This window comes from Crassostrea angulata, chromosome 7, assembly GCF_025612915.1.
Source record: "Crassostrea angulata isolate pt1a10 chromosome 7, ASM2561291v2, whole genome shotgun sequence".
In the NCBI taxonomy this organism is placed as follows: domain Eukaryota; kingdom Metazoa; phylum Mollusca; class Bivalvia; order Ostreida; family Ostreidae; genus Magallana; species Magallana angulata.
The window spans coordinates 33,596,709-33,622,898 of record NC_069117.1 but is presented as its reverse complement, the minus strand read 5'-3'; the positions used below and the strand labels follow the sequence as shown (position 1 = coordinate 33,622,898).

Genomic DNA, 26,190 nt, shown 5'->3' with positions numbered 1-26,190 from the left:
AGCCCCCGGTCTGAAAAAAATCGCATGGACGACCATCGGGAGCTTTTTAGGCCTGCAGCTACATGTACCTTTTTCCCTTTCACCCAGTTGACGCCCCTTATAAAGTTCCTGTGGTCAGGCTTTCTGTTGGTATTTTTTTTTTGGGGGGGGAGGGGGTTATGAGGGGTGGATTTGATTTCTTTAAAATCAACACAATCTGCTATACAATGTATCAGTGATTTTTAAGATCGAGGGATCAAAAAGATGGAAGAAGGAGAAAGACGGTGGTTGGGTGGTTTAGCTTGACACCAAACCCAGCCAAGTGTCTGTATTTCAGACTTTATTTCTTTAATAAATACCAGTAGGCTATATAAGCAGATTAAGACCTTTATATGCAGAACAAATTGGTACGATTTTCTTCAAAATAAGCTCATTAGCATTGATATATAGCTAGTTTTCATTACAGTCAACGCTATCGATGATTCAGAGTTATAATAAGCTTACTATTTTATTTATGAGGAAAAAGCATATCCAAATAATGATAAAATCATGGCAGTTTGGTACAAAATGATTCCTATAGTTTACAACTATAACGATTTACTAATGATATTCATCGCACCATTTTTTTTCGTTTAACATCTGTCAGAAAACCTTTCATTTCAGCAATTATTCTTTTATCTATACGGGCTGAAATAGAAAGAAAAAAATTGTGATATCTTTGTGTACAAGCAGCATGGTGTATTGGAAAATTCTACGACGCAAACGCGCGATTTGTTAAGAAGTGTAAAGAAGGATAACTATAAAACTCTCTATTTGGGGGGTTGGGGGGGGGGGGTCTGTTTGAGCGTTTTGTTGGTGGGTTTTTTTTCGGGAGAGGGGTGACTTGGCGTTGTAAATATGGAACCTGTGGTTATACGGTACTTCATGCATGATCTGTAACATCATCACCGAATAATTCGAGATCGAGGTAACAGTAATTGTTCATTTGGTTTATTTTCCGTTTAACGAACCATCTTTCATTTTTCATTATAGCTTTTTCTCAGAATTCAGTGCTAATCAATTACGAAAATACGACATTTTTTGAATTGATATAACCAACACTGATATTCATGTGTTATCAGCGCATTGTGCGTCTCTGTAAACATTTCTGTATCAAAGTAGTAGTTTATCTTCCCGACTGAAATGGATGTATAATCATTATTTTCAAGGACAAACAAAGTTTGATTTATTTCTACATTGAATAGGGAAGCCAACTCTCTATACATAACTTTCACTTGTTTTTTTTTTTTTACCGATAAAAATCTTAAACTAAGGGTCAAACTTAAAGCCAAACAAACTAGATCAATTCTTGCGCAAAATAATCGAACTGTGGTTATTTTATTCATTATTGTAAACATTATACACTATTCTGAAATCACAGATCAAAATCGCAAAAAGCCCCAGGAAATAATTTCTAAATGTAGGTCATGGGCTAAAAAAAGTATGCAAAACTTCTTAAATGTTGAAAAACATGTGCAATTACGTGATTTAGCATACATGTTCTTTGCACTTTATAATTCACATGACTAATAATAGATTTAACTGTATGTACGTTGAAATAGTTTCAACTGCTAAAACTCATTGAAATGTGTACTATCATTTCTATCCATATCTAAAAAAAATTGTTTTATTGATTATAGCACTGATGATAAACAAAATTAGCCTGATCTGGCAGTACTTTTTCCTACACCTATATTCTTTAATATAAATTGAAATGCAGAATAATTAATCAATTATGTCTTTAGCAATTATCTCCCGCTCAATACTGTGTATTCATACATGTATATGTCTTGTTAAGAGTCTTTGGTTCATGTCTAACACAAAAAAAATCAACCCAGATTCTACGAGAAAAACGCATTCATTTAAACTTTTGCCCCCGTTTACATACATATTGATTGAGAAATATCCAATAAAAACATACAAAATACAGTACGAATTTTATGAAATCCAGTTTCAAACTGATCTTTAAACAGTATGTAGTAAAATTAAATGGAGAGCTTTAGGATTTTTTTATTTACCTAGAAAATGAAATGCAAGCACTACTTCATGTATTATGAAAACTGCTTTGAATACAAAAAGGGAGAGAGAGCTGTTATAAAAAAGGCAACACAGAACTAAACAAGAGGCCCATGGGCCACATCGCTCACCTGAGTAACAATAGCCTGAACTCTGATCAAATTAGCATTACAGTATCAAAATCTCTTGACAACTAAGTACAGTAGATCTTGCCCAATTTTCTTTTTAAAAATCTGCCGATTTTTATCCACATATTTTTATGGTAAATACCAAGCCCTTTTTGCTGATATACCTATAAGAAGATTTTTTTCTATTCCTATATACCCCCCCTTTTTTTAGCTCACCTGAGCCAAAGGCTTAAGTGAGCTTTTCTGATCACAATTTGTCCGTTGTCTGTCGTTGTCGTCGTTGTCGTTGTTGTCGTTGTTAACTTTTCACATTTTCATCTTCTTCTCGAGAACCACTGGGCAGATTTCAACCAAATTTGGCACAAAGCACCACTAGGTGAAGGGGATTCAAGTTTGTTCAAATGAAGGGCCACGCCCTCTTTAAAGGGGAGATAATTGAGAATTATTGAAAATTTGTTGGTATTTTTCACAAATCTTCTTCTCAAAAACTATTCGGCCTGAAAAGCTAAAACTTGTGTGGAGGCATCCTCAGGTAGTGTAGATTTAAGTTTGTTCAAATCATGGTCCCCGGGGCTAGGGTGGGGCCACAATTGGGGGATCAAGTTTTACCTAGGAATATATAGAGAAAATCTATAAAAATCTTCTTCTCAAAAACTTGTTGGCCAGGAAAGCTCAAATTTGAGTGGAAGCATCCTTAGATAGTGTAGATTCAAGTTTGTTCAAATCATGGTCCCCGGGGGTAGGGTGGGGCCACAATAGGGGGATGAATTTTTACATAGGAATATATAAAGAAAATCTTAAAAAATCTTCTTCTCAAAAACTATTAGGCCAGAAAAGCTCAAATTATAATGGAATCATCTTCAGGTAGTGTTGATTCAAGCTCGTTCAAATCATGGTCCCCGGGGGTAGGGTGGGGCCAAAATGGGGGGATCAAGTTTTACATAGGAATATATAAAGAAAATCTTCTTCTCAAAAACTATTAGGCCAGGAAAGCTCAAATTTGAATGGAAGCATCCTCAGGTAGTGTAGATTTAAGTTTGTTCAAATCATGGTCCCTGGGGGTAGGGCGGGGCCACAATTGGGGGATCAAGTTTAACATAGGAATATATAGAGAAAATCTTTAAAAATCTTCTTTTCAAAAACTATTTGACCAAGAAACCTCAAATTGGCAGGTAACCATCCTCAGATAATGTAGATTCAAGTTTGTTCAAATCATGGTCCCTGTGGGTAGGGCAGGGCCACAATGGTGGATACATTTTTATATAGAGAGAAAATCTTTAAAAATCTTCTTCTCAAAAACTATTAATCCAGAAAAGCTCAATTAGGCCAGGAAGCACCCTCAGATAGTGAAGATTCAATTTTGTTCAAATCATGGTCCCCGTGGGTAGGGTGGGGCCACAATTGGGGGATCAAGTTTTACATAGGAAAATATAGAGAAAATCTTTAAAAATATTCTTCTCAAAAACTATTTGACCAAGGAAGCTCAAATTGGCAGGTAACCATCCTCAGATAATGTAGATTCAAGTTTGTTCAAATCATGGTCCCCGGGGGTAGGGCGGGGCCACATGGGGGATATATTTTTATACATAGAGAAAATCTCTAAAAAATCTTCTTCTCAAAACTATTAGGCCAGGAAAGCCCAAATCTGAGTGGAAGCATTTCCAAATTGTATAGATTCAAGTTTTTTAAAATAATAGTCCAATGGTATGGTGAGGCCACAGTGGGGGATGAATTTTTACATAGGAATATATAGAGAAAATCTTTAAAAATCTTCTTTTTAAAGGCCATTTGGCCAGAAAAGCTTTAACTTGTGTAGAGGCATCCTCGGTTATTGTAAATTTAAAATCACAGTCCCTAGTGGTAGGGCGGGTCCGTGATGGCGGTTTGAATTTTTACATAGGAATATATAGAGAAAAATCTTTAAAAATATTCTGGGAAAGTTTTTCGGTCCAAAACTCAGTACTTAGTGTGAAAGCACAGGTTATGCAGATATAAGTTTGATGAAAACATGATACTCTAGAGAAAAGTGGGGCCACAAAATGGGGGGGGGGGGGGTATAGGAATAGAGAAAAATCTTCTTACAGGTACAACAACAAAAGGGGCTTGGTAATTTCCAAAAGAAAGAGGTGGATAAAAATTGGCAGAGTTTCAATTTTTTTTAGCAAGATCTACTGTACTTAGTTGTCAAGATATTTTGAAAGTGTAATGCTAATTTGATCAGAAGTAAGGCAATTGTTGCTCAGGTGAGCGATGTGGCCCCTGGGCCTCTTGTTTCTCTAGGGAATCATGGTTTGATCAAAGTTAAATCTACACAACCCATTCTTTCACACAAGTTACTGCTTTTTGAACTAAAACATTTCTCAGAATATTTTTAAAGATTTTCTCTATATATTCCTATGTAAAAATTCACCCCCCCCCCCCCGCATTGTGGCCCCGCCCTACCCTTGGGGACCATGAGTTAAACAAATTTGAATCTACACTATTTGAAGATGCCTCCACAAAAGTTTGAACTTTTCTGGCATAATAGTTTTTGAGAGATTTTTATAAAGATTTTCTATATATATTCCTATGTAAAATTCACAACCCCCTCCTATCGTGGCCCCATCCTACCCCTGGGGACCATGATTTTAACAAATGTGAATCTACATAATCTGAGGATGCTTCCACTCCAATTTGAGCTTTTCTGGTCTAATAGTTTTTGAGAAGAAGATTTATAAAGATTTTTTAAAGGATTTCTCTCTATATTTCTATGTAAAAATTCATCCCCATTTGTGGCCCCACCCTACCTCCAGGGACCATGACTTGAAGAAACTAAAATCTACACTATCTGGGGATGCTTCCACAAAAGTTTGAGCTTTCCTGGCATAACAGTTTTTGAGAGAAGATTTTCTATATATATACCTATGCAAAAATTCATCCCCTCATTGTGGCTCCACCTAACTCCCAGGGACCCATGATTTGAACAAACTTGAATCTACATTACCTAAGGATGCTTCCATACAAGTTACAGCTTTTCTGGCCTTATAGTTTTCGAGAAGAATAATTTTGAAAAATACCTACAAATTTTCAAGAATTCCTATTAGTAATTATCTCCCCTTGAAAGAGGGTGTGGCCCTTCATTTGAACAAACTTGAATCCCCTTCACATAGTGATGCTTTGTGCCAAGTTTTGTTGAAATCTGCCTGGTGGTTCTTGAGAAGAAGATGAAAATGTGAAAAGTTTACAACTACGACAACTCCAACGACAACGCAAACGGCAACGCCGAAAGACAGCGGAAAAATTTTGATCAGAAAATCAGAAAGGAGGGAGAGCTACACGGAACTAATACCACACATCTAAATTCATTGACGTGGCAGACATGAACGTAATAACAATCATACTTACTTGTTGGATTCTACATCAGAGGACTTTGCCTTCATCATCCTGTTATAAACTGGAGGGCTGTCCATTCCTCATTTTCCCATATCTCTCTTCTGGGCAGACGTTGCCTCCCTCAGCCAAGGCTCTGGGCTTCGGTACAGCTTTCAAAAGAGCCAACATAAGAATGTTATCATAACCCCTATTTCTTTCATTGTTGGACATCATATTACCATTATTGAATATTCAATTCAATAAAACATAAATTTTAGTTATATTGTATCAATATTATGATGTGATATTTTTAAAATTACATATATAAAAGAAAAAATTCAATTCAAATTGTAGAAAAATAGAAAATATATTTTGTATTCTATCGACTATAGACCGTATACTATAAAGAACTATATATGATATTAGTCTTTGTCCCCCATAATTCGTTATTTATTAAAGGTTTTCAGTGTACAGACAGTGTACACTAAATTGTTGTGTTATTTCTTAGAAGAGTTGTCCTTTCCGATATATTTCATTTTATCAAATAAAATAAACAACAGAGTTGCTATAAAGAATATACATGCATTTTCAATTTTCAACCTATTTAATTGAATTATTTACATGTACACTCGCTGGCAGTATATGATATCAAAATGGAAGCTATTTTTTATAATTCAATCAAAATCAGTCATTCATTTACACATTTCTTACTGTTTTGAACACGAACGAACTTTTTGACGCTTTTCTGTACTGGATAGATACAGCTTTGGTGAAAATATTTTGTTTGTTCAAGCAATCGCTCAATTTTTTTTTTAATGAAAAACTGCTTGAAAACGAGTCGTTTTATCTTAAAAATACGAAAATGGCGGGAAAAGGTAAACTTTATCATGTCATATTTCTAAATTTTGGGCACTTGAATCAAAATGAACATTATAAAAAAAAAATTCAAATATATATGTACAAAGAATTACAATAAATGACAATGTTCGTATAAAGGGGCCACTTTAGGCTCAAATCATATGTATAGTCTTTTGATGCAGTATGATAATTGTGGTCTTACGGTCTCGGTGCGCTCCGCAATCTTTGATTGGCTATGTTTTCTATGATAAGAATTTTTAATATGTACTTTATTTTTGTTGTTAAATATTGTACAGTTTGAAAATTTAAATGTGTGTGAGATACCTCCAACATCACATTAATTTTATAGAATGCAAAGAAGGATAACTCTAATTAAAAAATCAGACCTCCCCCCCCCCCTAATGTGAGGTTCTATTTGGTAGGAAGTTTGGAACCTATTCAAATCTTGGAACGGACACCACTGTGACCAAAGTTTTTTTTTTTAATTAAAGAAGGATAACAAGTTTCCCTAGAGTTAGCATGTTAGCATGCGTTTGATATGGAACTCTTGCGGTTCTGGAATGGATTGGTCTGTTTCCAATCACGTCAGGCCATCATTAAAAATATCTATGTTTCCCCTAACCCGACCCTAAATTTTGAAGTTGGGTAGGTAGGTAGGTAAATATTTTTTTTTCTGTCAGGGCATAATATAAAATACATTATAAATAAAAAATGAAAAAAAAAACCCATAAATCATTTCTTTAATTAATTACAAAACTAAAAAAAAATATGACCTGCTGTAAAACAAATTTTTATACCTGTGCTGATGGAATGTAAAACAAATTTAATATCGAATTCACAATTTGATATTGTTCATCTTAAATTTAAACATGTTTGATTCAATGACTAGATGTGCATAAAAACATTCATTATCATTTGTATGTTGATGTACATGTAAATCTATATTTAATATCATTTTAATGATCATAATGTACCTTCTTCGAAGTATCAATTAATTTTTCAAAATTTGGTATACAAAATGTATAAAAGTATATCAAAACAACAATATTTGATAAACTTACGGTAATGTATTAAATGTAAATATTTGTGAAGTCATATCTAATGATTCTATAAAAGTAAGGTTACACAAAATCACTAAACTTGCAGAGAAGGTCCTTCTTTGTCAAGGAAATTTTTACCCAAATTTGAAACATAATGCTAGTGGAAAAAATATTTAGATACTAAAGATTTTTGTAAATATACCTACATGTAATATCATTTTAATTATAGTCATAACCAAAAACCAACTTTTTTAATTCTGTTTATTTGAAATTTGACGAAGTTAAGAGAAGTGTTTAAATTTTTTAAAACGTAAACTTACATTTCACATGTACCAACCAAATTTGGGAGATTTATTTCTCCCTAACAGAAAAGTAGGGAGGAGTTTGACATAAGGAAGACTGTCAATATTTGATACAGCATAACCTACAGGAATGATGATATACACAGATCCAACCTTAATTAAAATTGGATTAAAATTTAAGCAATTTCATAAAAAAAATAAAACACTTCTAAAAGTTAAAAAAACTTATCCAATCTATTAGATTTAAGTTATTTGATGTATACATTCGCTTTTAGATGAAAGGTTTTGTAATTGTGTTAGCTAAATGACAAATAAACTCAGTCTCTGTACCTCTGTGTATTTTTGAGGATTAGTCTAACCTTTTGACCTTATTACAACCATTGTGTAACGTTAGAGGATCAATATAACTGACGCAGATGGTTTTATGATTATTTTCTCATTAATTTGGCAGAGTTATAATTAATTACAAGTTACAAACTGATTTTAATATCAACACTTAAAGTAATAAACATCGGTTGTAATTTTCAAGGCAGAGTAACGTTAGGCTACATGTTGCATCCCTCGTATTTATACCCATTAAAGATAAAACAATCGATTAATCACAACTCTGGTGAACTGAGGCTGTGGAAACGTCTTTTGAATTGAATGATTATCATTTTAATGTCTATCGGGTTAATTTACACGATTGTGAACTCAGAATACATTCTCTTTCGAAGGAAATTCCAGCAAAGTTACCGATTATAAAGCGAGTATTTCGCCCATATTGATGATTGAGGCTTTCAAATTGATTGAAAAACGAAACAGATGTGGGTCTTCTAAAAACGATTTGGGGTAAAATTGGGGTTCTTTAAAAAAATGTCTTTTCAATGTGGTAAAAAAACCCAATTCAGTCGGCGGGATTTAATTGGGTCGGTCGCGGTAGGGGAAACATGGATATTTTTTAATTTTGGCCTCCATTAATCTTCGTTGAATCTGAGTTTAAAAAAATAAAAACGGGAAACTATTAACGATGTTCAGCAAGCACTTATTTTGTGTTACAATCTATGGTTAATTTAATGGATAAGTTAAATAAACTGGTGTACGATGCTTAATGACAGTCCATGAGATCCCAGGCATTTCCAAACACAGCTCCTATTGATAGTCTTGACACATTACGATATTTTTTTCTGCGATTTTGTTGAATTGTTTAATGTTGCCGATGCATTCCTTTACAAGGAGATTCGTTTGCGTGTTACATATAAGAACTTTTCTTACGGTTAAAGGGACTTTGACACGATTTTAGAACAAAATTTTCTTTTTTCTTTTTTTATGCATAACATGGTTTAATTGTTCATTTTGTATGATTGACCAAAATTTGAATGTTGGAAGTTAAGTAATAAGAGAGATACAGAGGTGAGAAAATATTATTATGTAAACAAAGCTCGAGTCTTATATTTGTTTACAAATAATGTAAATAAGTATGAAATTACCATTTCTTTGACCAAATGACTTGGGGCAAACAAGGTAAACTGATTCAATGTGTTTACAAATAATATGATAAACAGAAAAAATCATTATTTGCTTAAGACTTACACCAATTAAACATATATGTAAACCATAACAAAGCTCGAGCTTTGTTGACAAAACAAAGATTTTCAAACTATGTATCTTGATTATACCTTAATATTTGACTTTCAAATTTTGACAAAGCATTAAAAGTACCCAAATTAACCATTTTAAACATTAAAATTGGAAAAATGAAATTTTATATTTTGAGCTCAAATCGTGTCCAGGTCCCTTTAAGTCTTAACCCGTTTTAGTCTCATTAAATGATTTGAAATGCGCAAAGTGAACGAAAAGTTCACACTATATTGGAACTTGGATTATTATACCCCAGTTACACATTACCATAGAAGGTTAGCAGACGTTCAGAAATCGATGATTGGAAGTTATCCGTCGGTTGTCCATTAATGGAAAGAAGCCCCGGTCGTAATTGAATCTCTGAAACCAACGTGCAATAAATGAAAACAAATAAAGGCCATCAAAAGGAATTGACGGAAGCAGATCGGTCAATTACAACTCACAAGACAAGAATCAGTTCCTAAAAAACGCATGAAAATACCTTTGTCCAATGGTGCCATTTTTAAAAACATACTCAAAAGTTTATGTCAGCGAACTAAAGCAAGACCTCTGACTTAATTGCCGAAGAAGAAAAGAACCAGATTCTGAAATTATATGATGATTACAGATAGAAAAAATTGCCATCCTTTGAAAGTCGATTTTCGTTACCAGACGAAGGAATGTGTGACTCATGTAACATATAAACGAATAACCAAACAACAAGTCGTAATACGTTTTAAGAGAATATTAAAGGTTTTATTAATTAAAAAAATGTTCTTATTTGTCCTTATGCATGCTCAGTCGAATAGAATAAAGTTTTCACCTTTGATGCTATAATTCTTTTCATTGCTCAAAAGATGAAAGGAAAAATATCTTCTAAAAAAATTAGTTGGATGTATAAAGCATGTTATACAGTAAGTGTCATTTTTCAATGACCATTTTTTCAATCTCATTTTTAATGGTGGGCGCATTTGACCACAGGTGCATCCCCACCCAAACCCCAAGGATTCTAGACCCCCCCCCCGGGACTTACTCATTTCTTCATTAAATTATTCTTTTATGACATTTCCAAACAAATGCATACATTTAGTACACTTAATTACTTAAAACAAACATTTAAAAAAAATCATACCCTCTATAATACAACGTATATAGACAGGATAAGGTTTTTGTCAATATGTTTGATTTAAGTAATTTTGTGCAATGAATGTATACATTAGATTATAAATATAATTATCATAAAAGGATAATTTAAATGCAAAATTGAAAATCCCTGGGGTCTAGATACTTAGGGGTGGAGGATGGAAAGGGGGAGGGGTGGTCGGTCCTGTCCTCAAGCACCTGTGCATTTGACTTCAAAATTCATACAAAATATAGGATTAATACAGAAAAAAAGTTTGATATCGAAAGAAAGGGGAGGGGCGGGGTTGCGGCTGAAAATTGTACATTTTTGCAATGGGGATAATAAAATGGCTCATTTCGATCATATCTCCAACATTTGAATGAAGACAATAGTTATATAAAGGTTCTACATACAACAGGTCGCATTCTTCATAAAAGTATCGCAAATGTATAGAAGGTATTGTATAAAGCAATTTCAATTTTTTAAAGAGTGTCATATTTTTAATGAAGACCTTTTGTAAAAAAACATCCCTTTTACAATAAATGCTTCTAATAAACCATTAGAACCATTTTAACATGACCTTGGACTTTCAGTTGGGCGTAGCTATCTATTCCTTGTGTCAAAACAAGTTAAAAATGACGCGGTTTCGAGCGAAATATGCATCGATTGCGTAGTCTTAACTCAAAAGCCAGACAAATCTTGTTTAATTTCAAAGAGCCATGGCTGAGTGGCTTACAAGGAAATAGACAGGCCTACGTCTCATTGCTGTTTGACACAACTACCCAAAGTCCAAGCTTTTGTTAAAATGGCTCTATTTATAACTTAATATGTCTATAGTAAAATCAAAGCTGCGTGCCCCTTGAGTTTAAAAAGATATTGAACAATTCAGGACACACACAAATATAGTGTTTTAAATTTTAACACTTTGAATAGAACAAAGACAAATAGACAAATGGAAGAAAGATTGAATAGAAGTTTAAAGCAGATATTTCGCTTCATTAAGAAATTCTTATCGCCATAACCATCATATTGTTAATGTATCTGTGTAAACAAGAATATGTTCGAAAAAACTTTAAATTATTTCTTATTTGTGAACTTCAATGTATAAACGTATCAACAGTGGTTTTTGAGACGGTGAAATATTCCTGTTTGTCCTGAAAGCAAAGTAAAAAAATGGAATACATAGTGGAAGAAATCAAGTACTCGAGACAGTTTACTCCGAAACACAAACTGGAGGAGTTTTATGTGAAACTGGAAGAGATAATTCAGTCGAGAGACTTGGAAAACACCGCGTACGAGAGCATCGGGTACTTCTTCCACTGCCTGTGTGTGCCGGTCAACGCAATCCCACCGGCGTTTATCTCCGTCGAATCCACTTCCGTTGAAAAAGAGAAGCGAATTCGTGGCACGAACGATGTAACCATGGTGACGGCCGGGGAAGGGCTGTACACACCTCTAGGACGCCATGATGCCCCGACCGGAACTTGGTTCATGGCGTCTCTTTTTGATGGCAAACTTCCGGAAAAACTCAGGAACAGCAACGCACGGTTAAAAATCCCGATTCCAAGACTGATGTGGTACTTGTCCAACGTGCTACAATTTCAGCCCCTGCATACTTTGGGAGTTCCAATGAAAGAGGAAAACGCCGGGAAAAAGGTGAATCAGTATGCCGTTGAGATGGAACTTCCGGGTCTTTTTCTGGAGCACGTGCACCATGATTCGGTGACGCACGTGAGGTTGGTGCTGGTGCGTAAAGGAACGCAGGAATATTACTGGTGTGAAGAACATTTGAAGAAAATAGATTTGTTTAACAACCCTATCCTCAAATATCAGGACTCCTCGTGGAGGACCATCAAATCTAGTCGCGCGTTAGATCCGCGGTTCTATGTGGAGATTTTCGTGGTGGGAGATGTTGATCTACAGTCCATGATTTACACGTGGGAGCCGCTGCTACCCTTCAATACACCTATATCCGGAATATGCGAACGTAGGAAAACACCAGACTTGGTTCCTTGACTAAAGATACCCAGATTTATGAGATTTTTTTTTTCAAATTTCGCGTTTTGTGAAATACAAAATTATAATGATATATTTGCATAAATGTTGTCCGATTAAGTTAAAATAAAAATAAAACATTCTCTGGTTGTAGTTATTCTATTTTGACATACATCAAACATGTAGAGGACAACTGTTTATTTTCTGTTAAAAGAAAACAGTTTTTTTCTCTTCGTTGGTATCTTGCTGCTATTATGCTTTAAGAGAATGAGACACCGACTGTGTGTTTCAAACGTACATTTGTACACATAGTCAAATTTATAAAAGTACATCTATTGACAAAACTGTGATAAGTTCTCTGATTTTTAAAAAGAATTTGTCGAAAGATCACTTATATAGTCGCTGGATTATTTGTGTATGTATGCATTAATATATAACATTGTAATTGATGGTTTTCTTGCTTTGGAATTTTCGCTCGTTTCGAAAATGCATCTTCGCTGATTCATACTTCTAGTATATGCTTACCACATAATAGTATATGCTTACCACATAAGATAAATTAACGGCTCTATTAAAGAGCACACATTTTCTTACACTTACATGTACCTTAATTGACCAGTATAAGGGAGACAACTGTCACTATAAATTTATTTCTATGTACAAGAGTTATCTTTCTCGTCGTTATACACTACCATGGTTAGTTAAAGCAATATGAGCTGTATTTTTTAGAATTTTATTTTGCTGCAAAAACCTGCTAGTGTGATAAGTCTGCATTTTAATTAAACTCTTATGATAAAAAAGGTTTGAAAGAATCACTAATTTTCGTCAGAAGAAAGGTTTCTCTTCTAAGGAATACATATAATAGCAGATCAATTTTTGTACAGGACGACAATAATTCAATTTTGCTTCATTTAAGGTCAGACGCGACCTATCTTCCATTTTTTTTCTTATCTCCACAATGTAAAGATTTTCACTAAGTAATTCCATAATTATATCTTTATGCTACATGATACTTCTTTAATTTGGGTATAAAGTGTTAAATTGAAAATACATAGTATGACTTTATTTGCAAGCATTTAAGGAAAATTCTATTTATTCTAGCTCCTAAAGGAGCCTGGTATGTACCATTAATTTTGGGAATCAACAGATTTAAATGCTAAAAAATAAGGAAAAATATCAGGGGAAATTCTATAAAATTGAGGAACGTCTGACCTCGTGTGTCCTTACGGTTTCTTTATGGCTTTTCCAATAAAAATATGGCTAACAGAACTTTGAAAACCATGACATTTTTGTCATTTTAATAGAAAATAACATTTTTCGTAAAAAAAAAAAATCAGCATGAAAATTGCAGCTCGTATTGCTTTAAAAATGTAGGAGCATTTATTTATTATGTACAAAATAATTTTGGTCGTTATACTTTAAATACCTTAACACAAAGAGATCACGGTAATTCTTTCAAACACAGTTTTATTTATTTCTTTTTAATTATTTATATTTCTATCACCGAGTAGGTCCTCATGCTTTTCAATTTAATCAATTTCATCGCTATTTACTGGCATGTAGCTTTTGGTAAAAAAAAAAAAAATGGAAGACCAGGGACGGATCAAAATATTTCAATTTGTTCAGCAATGACCAACACTAAATATCTTATGAATCAGCAAAGTTATCAAAATCATTTTAATTTTGTTTGATGATAAATTAATATCAAACATTATAAAAATTGACATGAAAATATTTCATATCATTTCAAAAATTCAGTTAAAGTAGTCAATACTATCATTGATAAAATCAAAATATTCACTATAGAAAAAACAAGTTGGTGACTCAATATTCATATAATATTCTAAACACTTGTCTTTTTCCTTTTTTGGAGTTACCGTTCTTTAATTGCTAAGAGAACAAAAGTACCAATTATATTCGCGCCATTTTCGCAATCTTCATTAAACAAAAAGGCAAAATTTTGCAAGATTTTCTCAAATGTCCTTCATTAACTGTTTGACGTTGAACGTTTTATTTAATAATGCATGTGAGGTAGTATCTTTAAAACTTTGATGTTCAAGTCGTTCATGAATACAATTTGCAAATTCGCTGTTGTACTGTGTTACAACTTGTACTTTACTAATCTTACTATATGGTTAATACATTTAACTAGTTATTTAACACTTTCCATATCACCTATGAATAAATAAATTATTTACATATTTGAAAAAAAAACCCAATAAATTATGTCTTTGTTTAATGCTATGGTCACAGTATGGACAATCCAAAGTTTTTTCTATGTTTATCGTTACTTTAAAAAATTCAAAGGCGATAAACATGTTTAAAAAGAAGTTCAAACAGGTGATTTTCATTCGTTTTCATTATTTAAAATGTTGTAAGTATTCAAGATACATGTGGACTGTTTATGTTAATAATATTTGCCCTGACAGATATATTTATAATCTATTACGAGCTCTCAAGATTTAGTCTTCTAGAAATTGTAGTTGCAAAAAGCAAACCCGGAAAGAATAATGCTCTCATGAACCCACGTGACGGGTTACGCTGAACTTTAGACGTCAAAATTAAACGTTAGCATGAACTTTGGACAGCTTTTAAACGCTAGCTGACTTAATCAGTTGCAATTAAGAATCGGTGATAGAACGCACACCTTTGGTTGTCCATTGGTGGCAGTCGTCTCTCCGTTGTTCCTGAGGACAACACCCGAGGGAACTATTATTTTTCTGGGGGAATAAATCTCTTGACCGTTCATCCAATAAATTGTTTATTATATCGAACAACAGGGGATTATATAAAATACAAAGGGTTCTATTCGTTTTTCAACTCTTGTAAATCAATAATGTAGTGAATGATAACCGGGTTTTTTCCCTGTATTGTTATCTCATTTTCGATAAGTCGAATATATTAGTTTTCTGATATAAAAGCGAAAACAATGTTGATATAAAATTAATCCTTTGATGACATCGTATGCTCTTCAGGATTTTTCATACAAATGGAATGAAAAATTCACGATGCTTCCGAAGTGGTAGGATACTGTATGATGAAAAAAGATTACAATGACAAGGGAATATGAAGCTTTATTGCCATGACACGTGATTTTCTAGAACCAATAAAATAACGCGTTATAAAGAAATATTCATAATGAGGTATAATAATATTAAAACTTTAATAAAACAACAAAATTCTTTTGATTAGGTAATAATACCGTTTTTCTAGCTTTCGTCGGTTTCATATGCATAAAGTTTTGCGCATTTGTCTTAGCTGATACTTGTTCCTAACTTAAACGATGAAGTCCGTAACTTGAACAGGACTTGTACGGAACATTTCGGCAATCAAACAGTTATTATCCGTTTTGTTTCACAAATACACTGATCTTTGGAGCTAGAAGACCAACAGCTGATCGTGAGAAGACAACAGACATAAACGTACAACTGTGTGCTCGCGTTTTTTTTCCTTTTTTTTGGGGGGGGGGGGGTTGTTCCGTTGGACGTCCATTAACGCTGTCCGTCATTATAAGGACATAAGACCTCCAACATATCATTTTGTATTTAAATGTGTAAATACAATATAATTATTATTCGTTCATGATATTAAAAACAACTTTTGATTTGAAATTTATTGGTGGTTTAGCATTTGTTTTTACTCTGATAACTAAGCATAAAAATTACATTATTTTACGTGTATATGCATATGCAAAATGCACATACTAATGATAGCAATAGATGAAAATCCAACCTTTCTTATTGTTAATATAATGCGTAGTCAATTTTTAGATATGATTGAGGTCAAAATGCTATCTTTCAAAAAAAATAAATATATAAAAAATAGACACAATATGGAAGGAAAAAATGTTGCATCTAATAATTTTCATTTTTTTTCCTCACCGAAAATTTCAATTCAAAAACAGCCGAGTTTCCGATTCGGATTCCACTAGATTCCAATTACATGTAGTAAGAAAGACCACGGGATTTTTAAAACTTTAAAAGATATACGTGTATCAACAATTATTTTTGTCCAAATATTTAGATTTTTATATACAGATCCGATGTCCAGTGTTTGAAATATAAAAAATATCCTACATTTAAATAAAAAATATTTATGTTTAATTATAGTATACATGTACTTTACATTACAAAAAAGTATCAATAAATATCCAAACTTATTTCATCTTTGATATCCATTGATATACTTTAAAAAATATTAACCTTCTTAATTCCTCCAAAATGTCTATAAAAACAAGAATATGAAATTGTATATATACAATTTAAAAGTAAGTCGTTCATACAGTGTAGATTATGTTATGGCTCAGACCTGACTACATGTATTTGTTGTTTTTTTTAATATACAAGCGTCGTTATGGTATAAAGACTCCGTTTTTTTCTTTTTTCAACGCATATATGTATATTTAAAGAAATCGTCAAATATGAACGCAATAAACACAATGGATAATGATTTAGAAAGTTAGAATTGTTTATTTCATGTTTGTATCACTCCTTTCCTCAGACTAGACGACCACTATGTCTTAAAGGAGGTACTAATTATCTAATGTATCAAGAAAAATAAAAAAGTGATGTCACACATTTAAAGCTGCTTGGTCGGATTTTTTTGTAATTACAGTATCAAAATTTTTTTCATACAAATCATTTATCTTAGAAAATTATGGAACTTTCTCCTATTTACACCAGCAGAATCAGTCTCCTTTCAAAGTTGGAAATATTCAAAGTAAATAAAAATAATTTCTCTTTGGGCAAACGAAAAAACAAACCAAAATGCATCACAGGAATGTTTAGAAAAGGAAACTGCATGGTTTCGTCCCCCGAATGATTGGGGTTATTCAACCCGCATGCTATGCATCGATTGTAAAGAAAGCAGATTCTAGAAATATTGGCTAACAGAACGTACACATGTTTATTTGTAATTTGTTTGATCATTTCGACCTTTATTTAAAGCGATGTCAAATTCGTAATACAACCGTTCCCGTCTCGTCGTCAGGGGTGAAATTTAACATGAGGCGAAATAACGCGGTACCTTTTAATGTCGTTTGTTTTGTTAGCAAATTTTGTACGTTTTTTTCTTCATTGAAATTTGGCATAATTGACGGGTAAAACTACTGCAATGTCTATTATAATACATATACTAAGCATAGCCATCGTTTAAAAGCGTGCATAAGATTTGATATAAAATCGGACCAAGCAGCTTTAAAGACATATGATCACTTAATCAAATCGGTATTACGAGTATATTACACGTCTTAGTAGGAACTTCAATATCATCTTCTCGAATTTAAAGCTGCTTGGTCCGATTTTTTTGTAATTACAGTATCAATTTTTTTTTTCATACAAATCATTTATCTGAGAAAGTTATGGACTTTCTCCTATTTACACTAGCAGAATCAGTATCCTGTCAAAGTTAGAAATATTCAAAGTAAATAAAAATAATTTCTCTTTGGGCAAACGAAAAAACAAACCAAAATGCATCACGGGAAAGTTTAGAAAAGGAAACTGCAGGGGTTCGTCCCCCGAATGATTGGGGTTATTCAACCCGCATGCTATGCATCGATTGTAAAGAAAGCAGACTCTAGAAATATTGGCTAACAGAACGTACACATGTTTATTTGTAATTTGTTTGATCATTTCGACCTTTATTTAAAGCGATGTCAAATTCGTAATACAACCGTTCCCGTCTCGACGTCAGGGGTGAAATTTAACATGAGGCGAAATAACGCGGTACCTTTTAATGTCGTTTGTTTTGTTAGCAAATTTTGTACGTATTTTTCTTCTTTGAAATTTGGCATAATTGACGGGTAAAACTACTGCAATGTCTATTATAATACATATACTAAGCATAGCCATCGTTTAAAAGCGTGTATAAAATTTGATGTAAAATCGGACCAAGCAGCTATGCTATTGTCCTTTACAAAAATTTAGATTATTGATAATCAAAATTTGTACAAATTTTGATTATCAAATCTAAATTTTTGTAAAGGACACTATACTAAATGAATATCAATACGACTCCACATTGATATGAAATCACTACATTAAATCATTTAAGAACTTGCACCCATCTCAAATATTTTTTTTAAAGTTTGGTACGGCAAATATTGGAGTTAAACAACGACCATATTTGATCAGTTGTTTTCTGCTCACAGAGCATGCGCGTCTGCGCAGTGCTGAGTTGTGTGTGGCGCTTGATCTAGGAAGTAAAAATTCCATTGCTTTGAACCAAACTGCTATTATTATAACAACAATCTAAATTATTCGCATTCTATGTTAAGAGTTATTATTTATAATAACAATATATTGTTTTTCATCGAACTCGCCCTATCCCTCTTGTATTTGTATTGTATGCGTACATATCAACCCATTGCATGACGAGAAAAAAATGTTGTTGATAGATATAAAGCCAGACATGCATTTTTGTGCACCATATAGACACAGCTTTGGATCAGTTATGCGATATAAAGAAATCAATCTTCTGCCATTGTTATCATGATAAACTGGGAGCCGTGTTGGTGCCGCAAACACGCTTCGTAGTAAGATAGCTTCACTGCTTAAACAACGCTCTACCCAGGTATTGTTTATCGTGCACGTTACGTATAAATAAAGCCGTTTGTTGGCAAAACATTTTTGATAAAACTTTAAAACGTTATCAAAATGTATTTTTTTTCCAGATATCTGATGCTTTGGATAGGAAAGACGCACTTGCTTAATGTCTTTAATGCTTTTCAAAATAAAGAAGGGGACATCTGGTCACCATTCCATTAGTTTGTTTTTCTCAGGTTCAAATTCTTCAGTTGTAATTCCAACACAGTGTATCAATAAATCGAACAAATTCCGATCTCAGTTATCATTTTTCTTGCCATTTATTATTTCACGACTCTTTTGAGGAGGTATATAGATATGTAAAGTTTATTTTCAAAATTATTTAATCACGAGATACTATTAATGTTGCTTTAATTACTGCTCATAAAAGGTTCGAAATAGATACGATTCTAGTATACCTTCTGTCTACATAAATATTTCCAATAAAACATTTTTTCTACCCCCTTAAATACGTATCAATCCTATTCCTACCAGACTTGAGTTTGATACAACAGACAATGCATATCTTAATTTTATGCCTTCCTCTTTCATCATGAAAACAAAACAGAAATTTACTCTGCATGTATTTATTTACCTAAACCATAAATGATCAATGAAACTAAACATCAAATTATATTGCGAATAATCCTTACATGAGTCAAAATTCAGCAGGTTTACTACAATAAATTCATCAACGCCTCGTTCTCCTCCTTTACAAAAGAGAGACAGCAAGGCACACAATTACAATTTTCACACAAAGTGAAAAGAAATTACATCTCTTAAATTACAAAAATGTGTTTTGAATTGCGTCGTACATTTTAAACACACGTTAATTAAGTATCTCATAACATCAACAATCCTCGGACTTGAGTTAATTGCAGTTTTATTCACACAACAACGACAATAAATCATTGAACAGGTGACTTAAAGTCCCAGACATATTACTTTGTTTTTAATTTACTTAAAATGCTGAAATGCTTTCTGACCTTACAAAAATATTCCATGTATATACATCTTCTTCGAAGATAATTTCAGTTACCTAACGTTTTATTTTTCTGTTATCAAGTAAATTTAAAAGTATAATCCAGTTTGAAATATGTTTATGGTTTTTTATTTATAACTAAGGATAATCATACACTACTTAGGAGGCGTTAGAGGGTCGGGAAAACATCAAGTGAAAGGCCAAAGTCGTCATAATATCTGAATTGGCGACTATAGCCAGTTTGTATAATTTACGTATACGTACGTGTGTTTTGTCGGGGCAAAAAGTAATGCAGGGGTCAATCCATATGCTAGATTTAGCTTCGGAATGTTCGAAAACGAAGAAAACACAAAAACTAAACTCAGATGTATGCAAAAAAAAAGTTTATTGCATCAATATGTGAACTGTCATAATAGGTGTTTTTCATAAATCGATAGAATGGGGTAAATTTTATCGCACAAAAACTCAAGAAACATTTTGTTCAGAATGCAAAACAACGGGAGGAAAACCGTCGGCCGTCTGTTTCCGTTGTGAATCGTTCTCAAGTTCACAAAACGAAAATTAACCGACATAGGAGTATATGCATTACGGTAATGAAAATTGTTTTTCAGCTATCTGCCGATGAACTGTCTATCAACGGTAAAAACTTTAATATCCTAAAAAATCCGAATATTATGACTCTATGCAACCAAGTCATGGCGTACCTTTCTTCGTGAGATCGAACAGAAATGAAGCCCTGCACATGCCAATCGGTTTTTGTTGTAATTTATCGCGAGTCATGTATGGCGGGGAATCTACAAGAAACCTGGAGGCTGCTGTATCTGTTGTTGAAGGCTTTGGGGTGAGGGTTGAGGGATCGTTCCTCAAGTGGACTATGGTAATGACTCCAGTGATAAGATAGCACATATAATGAAAAGCGACATCTGGCGGAGATCGCTCTACATTTGTGATTTTAATTGACGTTTTTTGGAATCGTCCCTGCTCCAATTAATAAAGACTGCCAAGAGACCAACATCCACGCTTCTTCAGTTCCTCCAATTCACCAAGTAGGACCATTACTCACAAAAGATATTACCTTGCGGGGTTTCTACGGTAAATAAAAAAGCGGTGAGTACATTTTTAAATTTTGAAAAGAAATTGATGCGTTCCGTCGACGTATCGCGAGATATCTCGAGATTAAGAGATGCTGAAGAAACATAGACCCCTAGTTTATCACTGTTGATTTGAGCATTTACGTAGAAAAAGTCTTCCAAAAAAAAATTACGAAACTACAGCACAAAGGTTTGACTTTTTTCTCTCTAAATTCATTTTCTTTGTGATATTTTCGTTTCTTTTGTAGCTTACTGCTGAAAAAAAAGTGATACAAGGAGAAAGGGGAAATTTAATAGCAACCCTCCAATTTTTCACAGGGGCGGTCGACCCTTGGTGTAACAAAGTAACAGAAACCAGTTGTGACATCTCGCTTTCACCTCTCGGAGGAGAGAATATAGACGGGACTGGTAATGCGTGCAATTGGTCCTGCTATCGGAACTCTCGTCTTTTAGCGGTGGAACCCGAGACTCCCAAACTGTGTATTACTGCACATGTCATTGTTCCCGGCGTCAGCGGTCGCACTGGATATTTTAGATTTAAGATTCTGGCGTAAGAGAAATTAGGCGTGTGATACTAAACAGAGTGAGTTTGTAAACCCAGTTGGTCAGCCACTCAACGTTAGAGGAAACCCATACACTGCGCTGTTCACGGAGACAGATACAAGGTATACCAAATCTTACACGTTATCTGTTTTTCTGAGTCGTTTTCAGCTTCTTTCTACCAAATTTCTTACTTTTTTTCAAGCCATGTTGCGAGATAAAAGTTACTCTGGGATTTCTTCAAGGCGACCTATTTGGCTCTCATAATCGAGCTATTGTTAATTTATAGCTGACCTTTTGCGCCTTTTATCTCGAGATATTTAATCAAGGACTAGCATTTAGATTAGCCCACAGCTCTGACTGAGCATCAAGCCGGTCATTATCTCAACCAAATTACTTCAAAACTGACATTTCTGCACGTTAATCCCGAATTTATTTTAAAACACAATAATACTTAGTATATACCTTGGAAAATGAGAGGGCACAAAAATGTACAGAATGTTCAAAGAGGTGTTGTTTTTCTTTGAAAATGAATTTAAAAATAGAGGAAAGTCTTATTTGTTAAGAGGGTTATCCCTTTTTCAAGCATTTTGGTTATCAGTTTTTTTTATTATTAACTTAATTTTGTTATTTGTAACTTATAGGCAACAATATCCCTACTATTTCTTTCTATACAGTGATTGTATAAAATTGCTATGGTTATAATGAAAATGATATAAGATATTTTTAAATGGTTTGAGACCTGTCTTGATAATTTGATAGACGCAATGAAACATTACCGATGAACCAGTGACACAAATTGAATGCCCCTTATTAATAATTTCATGCTCAACAGGTGTCGGGGGGCTCAGGTTCCCTGGCCCGCCATCATGGACCGGCATTTCTAATTGTGATATCAAAGACCGGCTCCCGTATCAACGGACAAGTCACACTTTTCCAATTGCCAGTCCTTGTACTCTTATTATGAAAATTGTAAAAGTGTTTGCTTATAGTGAAAAAGTAAATTTAGAATTTAACGCAAGAAATGAATTGATTAAAAAAAATCAGCTTATATATACTCGAAAATGATGAAAATTAATCATACAAAAAATAATTATTAAACTGCGTAGGGAAATAATAAAAATAATTTAACCCCCCCCCTAAAAAGAAACCCCCCAAAAAACCAGCAAGTCCCTTTCCTAGCAGAAAAATGATATATTGTAGATATAAAGACATTCTGCAAAGATCAAATAGTTTTTGTTTATTAAAAAATCCTATTTTTTTTGTTTCTTTTGTGGAATGAATAAATATATACAAAGATAAAAGACACACAGGAAGACATGCAGATCACGTGACACTCTGTCTCTGTAACGTCATGATCACACCTGAGAAAATACGACTAAATAATGGATAATGAACAAGAACTATATTTTTTGGCATGGGAATCGGAGAGGATATTCCGTGGCTCTGCATGCCATGCGATCAAGAGGTCGGCTAATCTGATACCTATATCAATACAGTTTTACATGCCGTTTTATTGTGCTTGGAAACAATGAGACCTTGTTGTCCTCGGCTCAAGGAAAAAAATGAATTCAGTCGGCAAATTACAATGCAAGAACCGAGCAAGGGTTGCGCCATCTTGGGCTGACTTTTGGCCCGCTGCAGTCGTTCTGCTGAAAAGAGCTGTCATGATTTGGACTAAATAAGACGTTTAAAATAATGAATGAGTTTTTGATATATACATAGAATTTTTTATTTAAAATTCCTGTGACAGAGACAGCTGTATGTTAGAGATTGAGTGTAGCAGGAAGAGTTTATGTTTTTATAGCCTATAAAGAGGGAAGAATTGGTGCTTTTTTTTTTTATTGCATACCCTATTTAGAATGAATTTTCGCAAATTTATAAACAAAAAACAACCAAAAGTTTCGCTCATTTTTTTTTTTTTGTCTGTAAAATTTCCAATAAGAAAGAAAGATATCATAAAATAACCCATTACATAATTGTGATATGATATTTAATAACAAGGTCAAACATTTGGTTGCTCTGGTGGAAAGGGAAACCCTGATGGCGGGTGAAACCTATACACGTTTTGCCCTGCGAAAGGAAACGGGGCATGGCTTACCTGGCTCATTAGCGGAGGATAAATTTACACGTTTTCTTTTGTTGGGTCAATGGTGCAGAGTTGCAGGTTAATCTATTTAGAATCAGAAACAATCCCCAGAATCCTCTAATTAAGACGCTGTTTCGACATGTAGCTTCCCTTGGTGTGTTACGCTTCAATAAGAATGGTTTATCTGTTTGTTGAAAACCGACAGCGTAACTTAGGCTGCTTTGGAAAATGGAAACCTTTCTTTTTTTTTTTTGGCTGAACATTTGGTTCTTTCTATTTTTTTAATGGAATACTCTATGAATCATAAGTTTGGAAGAACAATGGAAAGGCAGTTTATGGGACTATAAAAAACAAGGTTTGTTTTTTTTAAAGTAATGGATGTTCAAAAAACATGTTTAAAATGTTTGGGCTATTTTTAATCTGTTGATAATACACGTACCTTACTAAAGTATGTTTTCATGAAAAAAAGAAGAGATAATAAAATCCTCGAATTAGCCGGTCATTCGGTTTATTGAGGTCACTATGACGGATGCTGAGAGAATGGCGCCCGTGCTGGTTCGTGTAAGCCCCTTTTTGTTAAATGTCTATATTTTGCTTGTTATTAATGATCCATAATGCGTTTTAATGCACGTATAGTATCCCCCTTATCGCATTGTGTCAGGAAAAAATAATATCTAAATATCGTGACTCAGTGATGTGTTATTTTTTGCTTGTAAAACATGAAAAATGATCATTGTAGTGCGGGCGGAATTTTTATCATTTGTAAGTGTCACTGAAGACTTTAACTCGCGCGAACTTTAGATTTCTTGATGATTTGCCCATTTCACAGTTTATCCTAAATTTTGTACGACCTCACAAAACTAAAAATATTACTGACACAATCGTATATGTTTCTTATGCAAGAAAAAAAACGGGCTGGTTTCATGGGTTGGAGGGGGGGGGGGAGGGGTAACAGATGTATTGTATAATGTACAGCAGACGTGGCTTGCTTACCTTTGACGACTCCAAACCCTTTTCCAAGCCACATTCTCTCCAGCGCCAAGTTTTTTGTTTTTTTTAATTTTGCAATCAAGGTGTGAGTTCAATGACACCAAGTTTACAAACACGAAGTCTAAATGAAGCCGTGTACAGAGTTATCGACCGTCTTGTCTATATTACGGCGTGTTTGCAAAGATGGACAATTAGTTTGTTGGAAGCTACAGATCTCTGAAGGTTTAAGAAATAACCCATGATGAACAGGTCAGAAGAATAGATAAGAGAGGGTAAATGCTCTTTAAAAAAATAATAATATCTCCTATGATAACGATATCATCGTTCATATTCGTTATGATTTATGATTTGTGCCAAAATCCCACGTTTTTTGTAATGTTAAAATGTGTCTATTTTGATATAAAACATAGGAACAAACCAGTATTACTGGGAATGGTATTATTACGCAAATAAAAGGCAGGAGACAGTTATAGGAACTATTACTTATGTAGATGATTTCTGGGAATTTGTTAATAATATACCTAGGCTTAACTTATATAGTGTAGTCATATCTGAAAATGTATACCTCTGCTACAAGATGTTATTTTCTGCGTTTGCTTCAATGCTTTTTTGACCGAGTAAATTCTGGTCGTATATCAATAATTCTAACAAACTGATCACGAAATTTTAAAAAGTTTGTTGTAGTACAAGAATTGCAGGTTGACGTTTTTCTTCTAACAACTAAATCATCAATTAGCACCCGGGTTTCCTCGTTTTGGAATCTTTTTAACGTACCAACATGTACATGTAACGTGTGTTGCCATCCAGGTCTAGCCATTTGTTGTTTAACATCTCAGCGAGAACATCACCTTCGAACTTGTCAACCACTGTCCCATGTAGATTCATTATTACGGCTTTTTTCACATTCAGTGAATCAAAACTCAGCATTAACCTGTGAGTATAGTACAATTTGAAACGGTTTTCCAACCTGTTCTTGGAATAAATGATTTGGTGATATTTCATCTGATTTGATAACGTTAGCAGCTAGCTTTTGTGAATAGTTCGTAATGGTTTGCAACAAAAATTTAAGGAATTTCTTACCTGTTAGGGCAACTGCACTACAAAACGACAGTATTTAAATGAAGTTGAAGGCAACGTCTAACTCCTCTATAACAATCAAGAATTTGTTAATGTCATATTTTATTTGCATTTGAGAGCAAACCAAACCAATGCACAAAAGGTACTCACGAAAAAAAGGGGCCAAAAATCAAAACCTACTCAGCATATGGACCAGTTAATAACAAGCCCCGTAAATGCATAATTCATTCGCAAAGAAAAATGGAAAAATTCGTGCCGCCTCTCTCCAGCAATTAATCGTAAGACTTAAACTTGACGCGCATGAGGTCAACCGAAACATAAAAACAAAGGGAGAGAGTGGCGATTTCAATAGCAAGCTGACAACTGAGTGACGAACCTCTTCGCAATTAGGCAGGGCGCGCGCTGGAAGG

At 33.7% G+C, this 26,190-nt stretch overlaps 1 protein-coding gene and 1 long non-coding RNA gene across 3 annotated transcripts in view; one reads left to right on the top strand and one right to left on the bottom strand.

Moving 5' to 3' along the window:
* Positions 1-530: 530 nt before the first annotated feature.
* LOC128192906 (uncharacterized) lies at positions 531-26,091 on the bottom strand. The gene is made up of 3 exons (XR_008244574.1): positions 25,784-26,091; positions 5,547-5,683; positions 531-666 (listed from the first exon to the last, which is right to left on the bottom strand). It is a non-coding gene; the product is annotated as an uncharacterized LOC128192906 (long non-coding RNA).
* The window catches only part of LOC128192905 (frizzled-5-like), a 39,693-nt gene continuing 34,316 nt past the window's right edge, over positions 20,814-26,190 (top strand). Inside the window, exons 1-2 of one of the 2 annotated variants that reach the window (XM_052865953.1) lie at positions 20,814-21,100; positions 21,333-21,749. The gene's annotated coding sequence lies outside the window, so the exon portion shown is untranslated. Of the gene's footprint in view, positions 21,101-21,332; positions 21,750-24,019; positions 24,069-26,190 lie in introns of those variants that run through there. The other variant, XM_052865956.1, reaches the window with a different exon arrangement.